This window comes from Cebus imitator, unplaced genomic scaffold, assembly GCF_001604975.1.
Source record: "Cebus imitator isolate Cc_AM_T3 unplaced genomic scaffold, Cebus_imitator-1.0 Scaffold388, whole genome shotgun sequence".
Taxonomy (NCBI): Eukaryota; Metazoa; Chordata; class Mammalia; order Primates; family Cebidae; genus Cebus; species Cebus imitator.
This window is the reverse complement of record NW_016107703.1, coordinates 189,406-205,071: the sequence shown is the minus strand read 5'-3', so window position 1 is coordinate 205,071 and position 15,666 is coordinate 189,406. Positions and strand designations below refer to the sequence as shown.

Here is a 15,666-nt window from a genome sequence, read left to right as displayed (position 1 = left end):
TTTAGATGGAGTCTCTTGTCACCCAGGCTGGAGTGTAATGCCGCAATCTTGGCTCACTGCAACCTCCGCTTCCCGGGTTCAAGTGATTCTCCTGCTTCAGCCTCCCGAGTAGCTAAATTTTGTTTTTGCATTTTTAGTAGAGACAGAGCATTCCCAGCTGCTGGATGCTGGGACCCACCAGTGGGCAAGAGGGCCGTGTGTACCCCTTCCAGCTGTGGCTTTGGGACCCGAACCTCCACCTCCCGGAAGAGATGCTCACTAGGTAAACATGGAGGTGCAGTGTTGGAGTGACCCCAGCACACAGCCCAGAGGAAGGAAGCACAGTGGCTGATACGGTTTGCTTTTCTCTTTCGCCTCGGGTTCCGTTGCACCCCTGGAAGGACCTCCGAGGTGCTCCCTAGCTGGCTGTAGGCCCCACTCAAGCCTCCTCCTTCAGGAAGGCTTCCCAGCTCTGGGCATCTGTAACCAGCTGGGCCTTTATCACCTGGGGCCCGGGACATCTTCCATTCTGAACTGCTGTGTTTCGGTTTTACTGTTCTCTGGCTTTCGGTCCCAGCCGGAAGGTGCCTTCTTGTGTTCAGGGACAAGGCAGGGAGCATCCATGCACCCCCACAGCACCCAGGCCGGGGTCTGTGCTGGCGAAGCCTGGATGATTTGGGGCTGTGCTGCTCTCATGCCGCTGACTCACCGTATCTGCTGGTGGCCATCGCACCTCCTGGATCCGTCATCCCATCCTGCATGCCCCCACCGCAAGGATGAGCTCCCTTGGGAGTTAATGGCTTATGGAGTCTCTACTCTCCCATCCCCATCCTATTCTCAGGTGGCTCCTACCAACATCACCTAACAGTGAACCCCAAAACAAGGGCACAGGCTGCCCCCTGGCACCACTCTGGGCGCCGCTGGCATGACTTCTCTAAAGACCCACAGAGGAGGGCTGGGTGCTGTGGCTCATGCCTGTAATCCCAGCACTTTGGGAGGTGGAGGCAGGCAGATCACCTGAGATCAGGAGATGGAGACCATCTTGGCCAACACGGTGAAACCCCGTCTCTATTAAAAATACAAAAAATATTAGCTGGGCGTGGTGGTACGCACCTGTAGTCCCAGCTACTCAGGAGGCTAAGGCAGGATTATCGCTTGAACCTGGGAGGTGGAGGCTGCAGTGAGCTGAGATTGTGCCACTGCACTCCAGCCTGGTGACAGTGAAACTCCTCAAAAAAAAAAAAAAAAAAAAAAAAAAGACCCACAGAGTGACACCTGGAAATTCAGCTGTGGCACTGGGACCAAAACCTCCCCCAGAGTGGCGCCCGCTCCATGGCGTCTGCATGGCTTCCCCCATGAGCACAGCTGCCCCGACCTCCCTCCTGACTCAGAACTCCAGAGTTCCACTGTGGATGGCACGATCACGCAAATCAGACCTGCTAGGAAGCCCTCCCCGGCCACCAACTCCCGGCTGACACATGCAACAGGGTTTTTTGAACTCCGTGAGGTTAAGGTTCCCTTTGAGTCTCCTGCGCTACAAGCAAATCCCTTAGGGGAGAAGTCCATGGCCTGCTGTACCCCTGCCTTGGGAAGCCACACCTCGCTTGGCTCTAGAACTTTCGGGGAGCACTGTCTTCTGAGTCCTCTCTCTCTGTGTAAGTTCTAGGGCCACATCTCAGTGGATCCACTGCAGCCTGGGTAAACAGCTCTCGTGTTTCTAGCTGGGTCACTCGGTTGGGAGCAGCCCTCAGGCGTGTGGCCTCTTCAGGCTGCCTGAGTGCTCCACACCGGAGCAAGAAGAAGATTGCATGCTCTGGGCAATGGTTCCTCAGGCACGGTGAGGTCTCTGCTTCCCTCCGGGGCCCACCATCCCTGGCTGCGACATCCCAGCTGAGCGCAGGCCCTTTTGCCAGGAAAGGCTGGCAGCCCTAGAGGGCAGAGAAACCCTCCTGAGTGGTCTCTGTTCTTCTGTTCCTTTTTTTTTTTTTTTTTTTTTTTGATACGCGTCCCGCTCTGTCACCCAGGCTGGAGTGCAGTGGTGCAATCTTGGCTCACTGCAACCTCCGCCTCCCGGGTTGAAGCGATTCTCCTGCCTCAGCCTCCTGAGTTGCTGGGATTACAGGTGCGTACCACCACGCCTGGCTAATTTTTGTATTTTTAGTAGAGACGGGGTTTCACCATGTTGGTCAGGCTGGTCCTGAACTCCTGACCTCGTGATCCACCCACCTCAGCCTCCCAAAGTGTTGGGATTACAGGCGTGAGCTACCGCGCCCGGCAGTCTTTGTTCTTCTAAAAGTCATGTTGACCCATGTATCTCCGGCAGCTGGCGGGGTGGTGATTTGATCTGTCATTATGGCCTTGCATCACTGTGGTCTCCCACTCAGGGGACGTCTCTGTCCAACCACAGGCAGCTTCCAGCCCCTACCCTCTGCATGGGCTGGGGGAGAGCCTGGGGTCAGGGTGGGAGAAGCATGACTGGGATCGGACCTTATAAAGCAGGTTTCTCCTGGGGGTCAGCCCAGGTCTAAATGCAGCTGAGCGTGAAGGGGGTGACATCGGGTGTCAAGGGGTAAGCTAGGAGGACCAGACCTCCAGCCCGGCACCTGCTGTCTCTTGGAAACCAGCTTTGGCTGTGCCCCTGGGGACACCGTCTGCCGTGGCCTGCCGTTCTCCCCTGCACAGGCGGGGGTCTCCCTCCTCCACCACCACTCCCTTGGCCTCACCCTCTCTGCCACACGTCTGACTTCTCCCTGCCATTCCCTGGGGGGGAGCTGTGCCCCCAGAAAGGCTACACTCTGGGAGCAGAGTGGCCTAAAACCAGAGAAAAGAACGCCGGGGCATTTGGCTTAAACTCGTTAAACCCAGTGAACCCTCCCGCCGAATGATCCCAGTCTGCGCTGGGTCTTTTAATCTCGTTCGGGCCGCAGGGTAATTTGCTTAGCTGTGCTGATCAGCTGAAGGTTAATTCAATTGGACTTGGGTTATTTATTTGTGCCCAGATTTGCTAAGTGTCATTGGAGATACATGAGGTCTTTATTATGGTGGCGAGATGGCTTCATTAGGGTGAGGGCCACTGCCACTCCTGCCGGAGCCGCCCCCTCCTGCTTGCTCCAGGCTGAGGGAGTACGTGGCAGCCTTGGGAGACTGGAGCCCTGGGAGGCGGGGTGCAGTGGCTCTTGTTCCCGGATGCAGGGGGATGCCTGAGCACTGTGCTGAGAGTTCAGCCTCGCTGGCCTCTGGCGCTGACACCAGGAGGTTCCCTCTGTCATGTGACCCATCCTAACCCAGGCTGAACTACCTTCTTCCTGGGACCCATCCCCTCTCTCAAGGGGACCTAAAGGTGTTTCCTCCACCCCGCCTCAGTGTTCCCATCCACACATTGGGAATGACACCCTGCCCTCCTGCAGCCTGCTAGGCTGGGCTTTGTAGCTGGGTGGGTGAGCTCCAGCCCCCACCCTGCCTGGTGACTGGTGCAGAAGGACAGGGAGGTCGAAGAGTGGGCAGCTGGGTTGGCCAGGTGGGCAGAACTCCTGTGAGGAGCCGGGATCCTTCTCCGGCAGCCGCAGACGATGGATTGCACGTTGACGCCACCTGGGATGAGCGTGACTTGGCAGCCTGCTCCTTTCCTGCCTTGGGATCAGACGTCCTGGTGGGTGTCCCTTTCCATGTCCCATGTCCTCCTATCTTGTGGTGGCGTCTGGAGTGGGGAGGCTTGCCCCTGTGCCCCTGTCCTCAGCTACCTGCCTGTCCCTGTCCACCCTGGCTTTCGATGGGCAGAATGGGCTGCGGAGACTCAGGAGTCCTGGGGTGGCTCAGAGGTCCCAGGCTGGAGGCCATAGCAACCAAGACTGTGGGAGACAAGGGAGGGATGGCACGTGCCCCCAAGGAGTAGCCCAGGTGCCCCGGAGGCTGCCGAGAGGGCTGGAAGTGCAGAGGCGAGGGGCACAGGGAAGGCTTGGATTCTTTCGCTATCTGCAATGTAGGAGCCCAGACAGGGCAAGGCAAGGAGGGGTCCAGGGGCGAAGATGCCACCCACATTCTGCCTTCCTGTTGGGCTTCTCCTAGCCATTCCAGGAGAGAAACCATCTTGCAAGTCCAGAGTAGTGGCATCCCCTGGGACTGTGTCTCCCAAGAAAACACGGTTTTCTAGGAGTCTGAGGGGCCTTGGCCATCTAGGTCAATCCCTTTGCAGAACAGTAGAGGAATCTGAAGCCCAGAGAGGGGAAGTGATGCCTCCTGGGTCACACAGCCCATCAGGGGCAGGACAGGGACCAATGGTGAGAAAAGGAGCAGTGCGAGAGGAGAGCCCTGGTGGTGACCCCTCAGCCCAAGCCCTGCATCTACCCAAACCCACACCTCACAGCCACCCAAAGGGGAGGACACCATTGCCCTTTTTCTTCCTCCCTCCCTCCCTCCTTCCCTCCCTCCCTCCCTCCCTCCTTCCTTCCTTCCTTCCTTCCTTCCTTCCTTCCTTCCCTCCCTCCCTCCCTCCCTCCTTCCTTCCTTCCCTCCCTCCCTCCCTCCCTCCTTCCCTCCCTCCCTCCCTCCCTCCTTCCCTCCCTCCCTCCCTCCCTCCTTCCCTCCTTCCCTCCCTCCCTCCCTCCCTCCTTCCTTCCCTCCTTCCCTCCTTCCCTCCCTCCTTCCCTCTTTCCCTCCCTCCCCCCCTCCCTCCCCCCTTCCTCCCTTCCTCCCTTCCTTCCGTCACCCAGGCTGGAGTGCAATGGCGCAGTCTCAGCTCACTGCAACCTCTGCCTCCTGGGTTCAAGTGATTCTCTGGCCTCAACCTCCCAAGTAGCTGGGACTACAGGCACGTGCCACCACGCGTGGATAATATTTTGTATTTTCAGTAAAGACAGGGTTTCACCACGTTGGCCAGGCTTGAACTCCTGACCTCATGATCTGCCCAACTCAGCCTCCCAAAGTGCTGGGGTTATAGGTGTGAGCCACCGTGCCTGGCCCATTGCCCCTTTTCAAGTGTGAGGAAATGGAGGCTCAGAGAGGTTAATCGACTTCTCCCAGGCCACACTGCTGCTCCTTTGTGAATCTACAGTTCGAGGTGCCCCTGCACCCTCCCCTCCTGAGCCATCTGCTCCTACCCTCCTACCCCGAGCCCTGGCCCTCCCAGTGAAATCAGGGTAGTGGCCTTCAGAAACCTTAGGGCTAGTCAATCTCAGCTGTCTTGGATCGGGCTTCCCAGAAGCAGATCCTAAAGGAAGGAGTGAGAATGCATGCTTTCTTTGGGAGGTGATCTCAGGAATTGCAAGGGACAGTGAGGGAGCATATTAGTGAGGTTCTCCGGAGAAACAGAACCAATTCACAAAGATTTAGGGTGAGGAATTTGGTTCCTGTGACTCGTGGGGCTGAGAAGTCCCACTGTCTTGTTGCAAGCTGGAAACCCAGGGAAGCCCGAGGTGTGATTGAAACTCAGCTCAAGTCCAGAGGCCTGAGAACCAGGGCATCCGACGGCGGACATCCAGTCCCAGAGCAAGAGAGGATGAGATGTCCCAGCTCCAGCGGCTAGGCAGGAAATGAGGGGTGAGTCCTCCTCCCTCTGCCGTCTGTTCTGTTCAGCCCCTTGAGGGACTGGAAGATGACTAGCCACTTGGGGAGGGCAGGCCACCTTCCTGAGTCCACAATTCAAATGCTAATCTAATTCAGAAACACCTTCACAGACACAATGTGTAATCTAGGCACCCTACAGTGCACTTAAGTGACACATAAAATTAACCATCCCAGGGAGTGAGGTAGGGAAGGGAAGATGTTTCAAAATGGATGTGTCTCCATGCCTGCCACTGCTGTGGGCAGCTGCTGTAGCACACACCTCGAAGTCATCCCTAAGGGAGAGGGAGCTGGGGTATTTATATTCCAGTTCTATTGGGCATTGGCTGAATGTCCACACTCCTGGATCACAGCCGCTCATCCTCATGATGTCCCATGGTCCTCATTTCATAAATGGAGAAACTGGGATCCTGAGAGCCTTGATGGGGTCAGAGCCAAGAGCCTCCATGCCAGGAAGCCCTCCCTGTTTTTTTCCAGCGGTATCAGCCCCCCTCCCCACCCCGAAGCTGCTGCGCTGCCCTGTGTCTCCACCATCGATGCTCCAATGACCTTGTGGTGATAACTGCCTGGTGACTTGATGTGCCCCCACTGGGTTGTGAGCTTCACAGAGGTAAGGCATGTTTCTGATGCACCTGAAGGTCCCCAGCTCCCAGTGAGCTCTGGGTACATGGAGAGCATCAGTCACATCCTGGGTCAGTACCTCAGCTGTCCCTCACATGACATCCTTGTTATCCACACTGCAAAGCAAACCATCCCTATGATGGCTCATTGTGGATCATGACTTAGTAGGTAAAGGGTTTGGAAGTGGCTCAGCTGGGCGGTTCTTCTGCTCCATGTGGCTGCCAGATGGTCCCGTGCTGGTGGGAAGTCTGGTCTAGAGGGTCCATGATGGCTTTACTCACATGCCTGGCATCTTGGCAGGAACAGCTGGAAGGCAAGATTCAACTAGGACTGTCCACAGAGCTCCTCCCTGTGGCCTTTCAGGATGGTGGTCTCAGGGTAGCTGGACGTCTTGCATGACAGCTCAGAGCTCCCAGAGACACTGTCCCAAGAGACAGTAGGTGGAAGCTGCCAGTCTCTCAGGCTAGGACCAGAAACCAGCACTGCTGCACCCACAAAGTTTTGGTGGTGATGAAATAAACATAACATTTATCATTTTAATCCTTCATAAGTGGCATTAAATACATTTATAATGTTTATAACCATTGCCAGTGTCGATACCTAAAACTTTTTCATCATCTGCAATAAAAACTCTGTATGCATTAAATCATAACTCCCCATCCTTCTGTCCCTCCTGCCCCTGGTACCCACCATTTTGCTTTCTACTTCTATGGATAAGGCTATTCTAGACACTTCACATAAGCAGAATCATACAGTATCAGTTTTTTGGTGACTGGCTTATTTCACTTTACATAATGTCCTTGAGTTTTCTTCACACTGCAGCACATGATGGCACTTCATTCCCTTTTAAAAAACTTTTATTTATTTATTTATTTATTTATTTTTGAGATGGAGTCTCACTCTGTCACCCAGGCTGGAGTGCAATGGTGCGGTCTCTGCTCACTGCAACCTCCACCTCCCAGGTTCAAGCAATTCTCCTGCCTCAGCCTCCTGAGTAGCTGGGATTACAGGCACCCACCACCATGCCTGGCTGACTTTTGTATTTTTAGAAGAGACAGGGTTTCACCATGTTGGCCAGCTGGTCTTGAACTGCTGACCTCAGGCAATCCATCTGCCTAGGCCTCCCAAAGTGTGGGATTGCAGGAATAAGCAACCACACCCAGGCTTCATTCTCTCTCTCTCTGTCTCTCTCTCTTTTTTTTTTTTCCTTTCCGAGATGGAGTCTTGCTCTGTCACCCAGGCTGGAGTGCAGTGGCGTGACCTCAGCTCACTGTAACCTCCGCCTCCCAGGTTCAAGCAATTCTCCTGCCTCAGCCTCCTGAGTAGCTGAGAATACAGGTGCCCACCACCACGCCTGGCTAATTTTTGTATTTTCAGTACAGACAAGCTTTCATCATGTTGGCCAGGCTGGTATTGAACTCCTGACCTCAGGTGATCCACCTGCCTTGGCCTTCCAACGTGCTGGGCGTGATTACAGGCGTCAGCCACCGCACCTGGCCTTCATTCCCTTTTAAGGCTGAGTAATGCTCTGCTGTGTGGAAGGACCACGTTTTGTGTATCCATTCATCAGTCCATGACACTTGGGCTGCTTTCTTCTTTTGGCTGTTGGGGACAGTGCTGCTGTGAACACAGTGAGCAAGTGACTGAGCCCCATGTGCTCTTGATGGTGACTGGAGCCCACAGATTCAATGGGAGGGGCAATGGCCTCCTCTCAATGGGAGGAGGGCAAAGAATTTGCAGTCTTTTTCTGTGTGTTAGTTTGTTTGTTCGTAGACAAGATCTTGCTCTGTCACCCAGGCTAGTACAGTGGCGCCATCATAGCTCACTGCAGCCTCAACCTCCTGGGTTCAAGCAACCCTCCCACTTTGGCCTCCAGAGTAGTTGGGACTACAGGTGCATGCCACCAAGCCTAGCTAATTTTCATTTTTTGTAGCAATGGGGTCTGGAGGCTGGTCTCAAACTCCTGGGCTCAAATGATCCATCCACCTCAGCCTCCCAAAGTTGTTGGGATTACAGGCATGAGTCACCTTTAATCCCCCACACTGTGGTAGACAAAAGTTGCTGAAGACTCTCTTCCCAGGGCCACACAGCAAATCTGCCGAGTGGCAGAGGAAAGGGGAGATAGGTGCCCGGGGTCTGGAGAAATAAGGCTGGGTCTAGGGAGGATGAGTCAGAGGCAGCATGGCCAGGAGACACAGCTGGGAGAAGTGGAAGGAGAGGTGGGGGTGGAGGCTTCCAGTCAGGGGTGGGCGTGTATCATGCCTCAGGTCTGGAGAGGCTTGGGTTGGGTTTAAAGGAAACTGGGCTGGGGAGAATTTGAGAGCCCGGGCGTGAAGGCTGAAGCCTTGGGTGTGCGTCTGGGCTTCACTGCCCCTGAGCTGTATGGCCAGGAGCTATCACCAAATCTCTCAAACATTCTCTTATAAGATGAGACTAATAATAAGACCTCCTTCAAAGGGCGTTGAGGGAATTCAGTGGGAAAGTCCATGCATACCTCTGACCTGGCTGTGATGTTAATTTTAGGAGTCAGCTTGACTGGGTAAGGGACGCCGAGAGGGCTGGTGCAACATCACTTCTGGGTGTGCCTGTGAGGCCGTGATGGCCAGCTGGGCGGGTCTGAGCTCTCTTTGATGGTCACCAGGGCTGGGGGCTGGCAGTGCAGATCCTGTGGTCCCCGAGGCCTTGGGGGGCACCTCCTGTTATTCACCCCCACCTGAATCTGCTCAGGATGAGCTTCCCACCTCCACCACCCCCTCTCCCTGCAGGACCACCTGCCTCTTCCTGCCTCCCAGCCCAGCCTGCATTTTCCTTGCACGTCAGCCAAAATCTGATTCTCCCATTTCCAGCGGGGATCACCATTTGAATCAGTACACGAAGTAGACAAGTCCATCCTCCCCAGTGTGAGCAGGTGTCACGCAAACCACTGATGATCCCCTGGGACAAAGGCAGGAGAGGGGAGAATTATCTCTTTTCCTATTCGGGGGCGTCCATCTCCTCCTGCCTGTGGGTGTCGGTCGAGCCCCTGTTCTCAGGCCTTCAAACTTGGACTGAATCACACCACTGGCTTCCATGGGCCTCCAGCTTACAGAGAGCAGATGGTGGGACTGCTCAGCCTCTATGATTCTGTGAGCTGATTCCCGTGTGAATCTCTCTGTCTGTCTGCCTCTCTGCCTCTATGTACACACACGCACATACAGTCACACTCATTTTTCCTCTGGTTCTATTTCTCTGGAGTACCCTGACTAATCTGTGTGTACTTCCCAGGGGCCCAGCCTGAGCCAGAGCTGTCTGGGAGGCCACAGTGTCCCCCGTCGGCAGCCCACCTGGATCGCGAGGCTGTGGGTTGGTGGGAGCTGGGGGGTTCCCTTCTCTCCAGCATCCGGCTTGGTGGTCGGAGGTGCTGAGGTCCCTTGCTTTCCTCACAGGGCTCTGCCTGCTGGAGGCTGGACTGCGGATGGGGTCTGGAGATGTTGCCCAGGCTGGTCTCAAACTCCTGGGCTCAAGTGATCCTCCCATCTCAGCCTCCCAAAGTCGTTGGGATTACAGGCATGAGTCACCTTTAACCCCCCGCATTGTGCTAGACAGAGGTTGCTGGAGACTCTCTTCCCAGGGCCACATAGCAAATCTGCCGAATGGCAGAAGAAAGGGGAGATAGGGACCTGGGGTCTGAAGAAATGAGGCTGGGTCTGGGGAGGACTGCCAAGGGGGCCTCTGGAGACAGGGAGAGAAGCTAGAGCCCAGCCCTGGCACCTCAGGCTCTTGGGAAGCTGGTTTCCTCCTTGGGCATCTCGAGGTCTGAGCAGAGGCTGGGGGCTTCCTGAGATCATGCTTCCGAAGCTGAGACGTCCCCCTCAGGGGAGGGGAAATCCACTTTACTCATGACTGGGAGGAAGAATGAGGCGTGAAGGATGGGAAGAGCCGTGGTGGCCACCGAGAGATGGGCCAGCTGGCGTCTACTTATATGAGGCTGGGCGACAGTGGGAGTGGGTGGTGGGGCCAGGCGGGCAGGAGCAGCCCAGTCTGCCGGGAGTGTGGGGACAGACACACACTCAATGGATGTGCCTTGGTGGCACCAGGAGTTGCTGGGGTGCCCAGAAGGTGCATGCTTATTGCATGATGGGTGAGATGTAAACGGTCAGCCAGGAGGGTCCAAGCTCTCTTCGGTGGTCCCCAGGGCTGGCGGCTGGCAGTGCAGGTCCTGTGGTTCCCGAGGCCTTGGGGGATACTTCCCATGGTTCTCCCCCCTCCACATTCACTCAGGACTCGCTTCCCACCTCCACCGCCCCCCTGCCAGCAGGGCCACCTGCCTCTTCCTGCCTCCCTGCCCAGCCTGCCTTTTCCTTGCTCGTCAGCCAAAATCCGATTCCCCCAAGACTCTGCCTCATCAAATATCCTCTTTCTCATCACCATAATTTTTCATTTGTAGGTTAAGCTGCACCTGGGGTTCTCAGAAATATGCTAACTCTCTTGCAACTCCCCGAACTCCTCAAATACCTCATCCTCCACTGCCTCTGTGGTTCGGAGGATAGGACGTAGTAGCAGACAGGGTCGGCTGGGGAGTGCGCTGTCCCGGAACGCTGTCTGACACCATGTGTGGGTGGGCGGGGGGCCAACCTCCTCCATCGAATTCACAGAACTCTTTACCTGGAAACAGCAGGACCGAGGTGGCTGCGTTCTCACCTGGAGGGAAGGCCGGGCTCACTGCTATCTACCCGTCTGTCCGTCCATCCTTGCCAGGGCTCTGGAGTCTGAGGCCCAGAGCCTTTTCCCAGGAAGGAGACGACAACCAGCCTATCCTAGCATGTCCCATGCTCTCTGCACCTCTGTGACAATCTGCACTCTGAAGCTTTGCACACCTCTGTGCTCCCCATCGTAACCCCAAAAAACCAAGGCTCAGAAGGCACGCGGCGGGCCCCAGGGCACCCGAACGGGGTAAGGGTGCTGTGAGATGACAACCCGGCTCTGAGATTTCAATTAGGCTTGAAAGATGAACTGTGTGCGTAGGAAGCTATCACACAAGCTAGAACAAGCCAGGCTCGGTCAGGCTCTATTCCCGAGCTTTGCTGTGGGTACAGAGGAGGCACGCTCTCTGGGAGTCCAGGTGGATGGTGGCATTGGGGACGGCATCTTGGCCCGGGGGCATGGCACGGACAAAGGCTTGGGGGAGGGAGGCCTGGGGCAGACCGAGTGCAGGATGCCTGTATGTGACCAGGCCAGGAGGCTCCCAGGCCTCAGGACAGCCTGATCCAACTTGGCTCAGGGCGATGCTCACAGAGACTGTGCAGGGAGTTAGCAGGATGCCCACAGGTTCTCCCTGTGAGGCCCCTTCTGCCAAGGGGGAGGAAGGAGGCCTCTGGAGATGGGAAGAGAAGCTAGGGCCCAGCCCTGGCACCTTGGGCCTTTGGGAAGCTGCTGTCCAGGCAGGGTGGACTGGAGCCCACAGAGGAGACTCCCGATCCCAGAAGCTCCTCTGCCGATAGTGCCTCAGGTTCTCTGCCTTTCTGAGATGGTCCCAGAGTCACTCCCCAGAGAGGGTCACAGCCCCAGGCCAAGGGCGCTAGTCTGCCCTCATTCCTCCCTCCTTCCCTCCTCCCTTCCCCTTTTCTCTCCCCTCTTTCCTCCCTCCTCCTCCTTTTTTCCCTCCTCCCTCCATCCCTCTTTCCTCTATGTTATCTTTGCACCCTCCCTCCCCTGACTTGATAAACCCCTCTCCCCAAATCATTTTCCAATTCCTCAAGCGATTTCCCCTCATTACTCGACAGGGAGCCATCTCTGTAGTTTCCCAGGCAAACCCTTAGGGACTGGGGCTTTATTTGTGTGTTTTTAACCCATTGTACATATTACGATTTCATTAGTGAAACCGCACCTTGGCAGCGACAGTGCCTTTCGTCTGCAAAGGGGCCCTGCAAAGACTAAAAATTAATTAAACGTTTTACTCTCTCAGTGCCTCATGCTGCAACATTCCCCTCTGGTATCAGCTGAGAGAAAACTAGCCATGTTTATCTATGAGCTCTTGGAGGAGCAGCGGCCACTTAGCCCCTGAGACTATCTTGGGTGCCCTGTGCGTGGGGACAGCTTACAATCCCGCATGACAGAAATCAGATATTTGGGGAGATGGAGTGATGGCCTGGCGTTCATGGGGTGTGACGTGTTCCAGGCTCCATGCCCTGTTCCCAGGGCTCTAATGGCTGTGTGTGGGTGGCGGGGGGCGCACCCTGGCCATGAGGAGCCAAATGCATTTATCAGCTTCCTGGAGATTTAAAACCCAATAGTCTCTCTCCTGCCATTGCAGAGAGTGGCAATAGTGCACACAGTTAAAACACATGGTTCCCAAGGTACTTGCTGCTTTTTCTGCCCCCAGGTCGGCCAATTAGTCTCCCCATGGTCCTTCTGCTTGAGCCACTGACTCCATGCTCATTTACCAACCCTGTGCCAGGAGACTGACACAGCTCCTACTGTTCTGGACAGGCAGGGATTGCTTGGATGGCTGGGAGCTTGGATGGATGAGAGGATGGGTGAAGGGAGGATGGATGGAGAGAGGATGGTGGAGGGAGGATGGATGGAGGATGGATGGGAAGGTGGATGGGAGGATAAATGGAGGGAGGATGGATAGAGGGCGGATGGATGGGAGGATGGATGGAGGGAGGATGGATGAAGGATGGGTGGAGGGAGGATGGGTGGAGGGAGGATGGATGGAGGTGGATGGAGGGAGGACGGATGGGAGATGGGTGGAGGGAGGATGGATGGAGGGAGGATGGATGAGAGGATGGATGGAGGGAGGATGGATGGAGGGAGGATGGATGGAAAGGTGGATGGGAGGATGGATGGAGGGAGGATGGATGAAGGATGGGTGGAGGGAGGATGGGTGGAGGGAGGATGGATGAAGGTGGATGGAGGGTGGATGGATGGGAGGATGGATGGAAAGGTGATTGATTGGGAGGATGGATGGAGGGAGGATGGATGGGAAGGTGGATGGGAGGATGGATGGAGGGAGGGTGGATGGAGGGAGGATGAATGGAGGGAGGATGGATGAGAGGATGAATGGAGGGAGGATGGATGGAGGGAGGATGGATGGGAGGGTGGTTGGAGGGAGGATGGACGGGAGGGTGGATCGATGGGAGGATGGATAGGAGGATGGATAGAGGGATAGATGATCCATCCAGGTCAACCCACATAAGCTGTGCTGACCCTGAGTCATCTCAGGGGTCAAGAGAGCTGATGGCCACATCCAGGGGGTTGGAAAGACAGGAAGAGGAGCAGGCTTGTCAGTTCATGAGGCCATTTCCAGGGATTAGCGCCATGAGGACACTAACAAGGAGGGGCATGATCATCCTGGGGGGTGGTCCGAGGAAGAGCACCTGAGGAGGTGATGTTTTTGTTGAGGCTTGAATGCTGAGCAGAAGGCAGGCAGGTGGAGGTAGAGGGGAAAACATTCTGGGCAGAGGAAACAGCACACAAAAAGGCTTAGAGACAGAAAGGACACAAATGTTTTGGGGACTCAAAGAGAGGCAGCTTCCTTTGATGACCGTGATGAGATGTTGCAAACTGTGGGGCTTAAAACCACAGAAAGTTACTGTCACACAGGTCAGGAGGGAACAAGGAAGTTGGAGTCAGTAGGGCTGGTTCCTTCTTGAGGGTCCGGAGGGGGAATGGATTCCAGGCCCCTCCCCTGCTTGTGGCAGCCACCAGCAGCTCATGGTGGTTCTTGGCTTGTAGACACATGTGAAAAGTAGAAAAGTTCCTTTTTAAAGTTTCCTTTTTTGTTAAAGAATAAGTGTGCTAATAACTTTGTTAAGCCCTATCCTACGTAGCTCTTAGACATGCCATGCTTACAAGCATGTGGTACATTCTATGTCCTTGTACTTTAACAAGACATCTGTGCTGGATGTGCTCACAGGCATGTCTCAGCTCTCCACTGCTTTTACCTGTTTAGAAAAGTTTTAAGTTGTTAGCCAATCGGGTTTTAGTTTAGATTGTGAGGTCTGGCTCCAGCCAACGGAGATCAGATGCAGCAGCAAGGACAACGCAAAATGTGTAAGGGATAAATATGCCTGCTTTCCTTTATTCACTGTATGCTCATGACAAGATGGCTCATGAAAGTCCCCTTCCTGCAGTCCAGGAAGTAAAAGTTGCATTGCTAAAAGATTCTTTGTCTCAGCGCTGATTTTTCTTTGCGGCACCGAGCATCTGTTTCCAACAACACAGCACCCTGACGCTCCGATCTCTGTCACTGTCACCTCACAGTCTCATCACATGGGCTCTGTGTCTTTGTGTCCTTCTCTGTTCCTACAAGGACATCTGTCATCAGAATTAGGGCCCATCCTGAATCCAGGATGACTTCATCTTGATATCTTTCATTAATTACATCCCCTAAGACCATCACAGGGTGAAGGATCCCATTCACAGGTTTCAGGGGTCAGCGCTCGGGCATATCTTTTTGGGGTCTCCCATTCACCCCGTGGAAGGCAGCATGTGGTCTCGATGGTGATCCGGGAGGCTCACAGTGCGAGATGATGGAGGAGAAGTAATGGGGCCAGGCTCCATAAGGCCCGTTGGCCCCGGTAGGAGGTTGGCTGTGTTAAGGGTGCACCTGGCAGCTGCTATGGGGTTTGCAGGGGCCTGGATGTGGCCACAGGGAAGAGAAGATGGTTCTCAGAGCTTCCAGGGGTTCTGCGGGGGGCCGGGCCTCTGCCACTTCATTGAGGGGAAAATGGAGAAACCAGAACTCATGAGGCCTTTGGGAAAATGGAGCAATGATAGAGGAAGAAGAGGAAATGGGGTGAGGGGCTGTGGGATGTGTGGAGGGCTTCCAGTGTGGGTCGTGACAACCCCCGGCTTGTGGGTGGGATCCCAGCCCTGGCTGGGCAGAAGGGCCAGCAGGAAGGTTAAGTGCATCCCGAGGCCTGTGGCTGGACAGGATGTCATATTAAGATTTTAAATTATACTTGTTAAAAACATAAAAGTATTCATCATTCTTGAGTGGCTGCACCAGCTGGATTCTGATACCTCCTGGGCAGGGAGGGAGGCATGGGGGGGGGCGTTGAGGAGGCGGAGGCCAATGCAGGGGCCAGTGCGGGGCATGCGCTGTGTGACGCTGAGCCAGCCCCTGCTCCCTCTGGGATGCCCTTCTGCATCAGTTACGCGGTCCGGCACGCCTTTGTGCCTGTGATTTTCCCTAAAATCTGAGAGAAGCTTCCCACCCACGATTGCCTTCCAGGCCTGCTCTCTGGTGTAAACACGGCCTCAGCTAAAAGGTTGAAATAATGATGAAGCTTCTCTGGATTCATTATGTTCGCTGGGCTTCTCTTCCCCCGTGGGAGCTGTGATGTCAGATAAGCAGCTTTTGGAAAGCGGGGGGGCCGGGCTGCTGGCCTTCCTCGGGACTGGCCAGGGCAGGCTCAGTTTGTGTTGGCTGCAAAGGGAAGATGTGTTAGAGGAAGGCATCAGGTGCGCAGGTGTGGGGACCAATATGTTGACGGATGTGTGCACAGGTTGTGCACAGGTGTG

The 15,666-nt window shown here is 55.2% G+C and overlaps 1 long non-coding RNA gene across 1 annotated transcript in view; it reads left to right on the top strand.

Annotated features, from left to right (window-relative positions):
* LOC119468173 overlaps nucleotides 1-6,774 on the top strand; it is a 26,416-nt gene extending 19,642 nt beyond the window's left edge. The window contains exon 3 of the long non-coding RNA XR_005196814.1: nucleotides 6,460-6,774. This is a non-coding gene — a long non-coding RNA (uncharacterized LOC119468173). The remainder of the gene's footprint in view (nucleotides 1-6,459) is intronic.
* The last annotated feature ends 8,892 nt before the right edge of the window (nucleotides 6,775-15,666 follow it).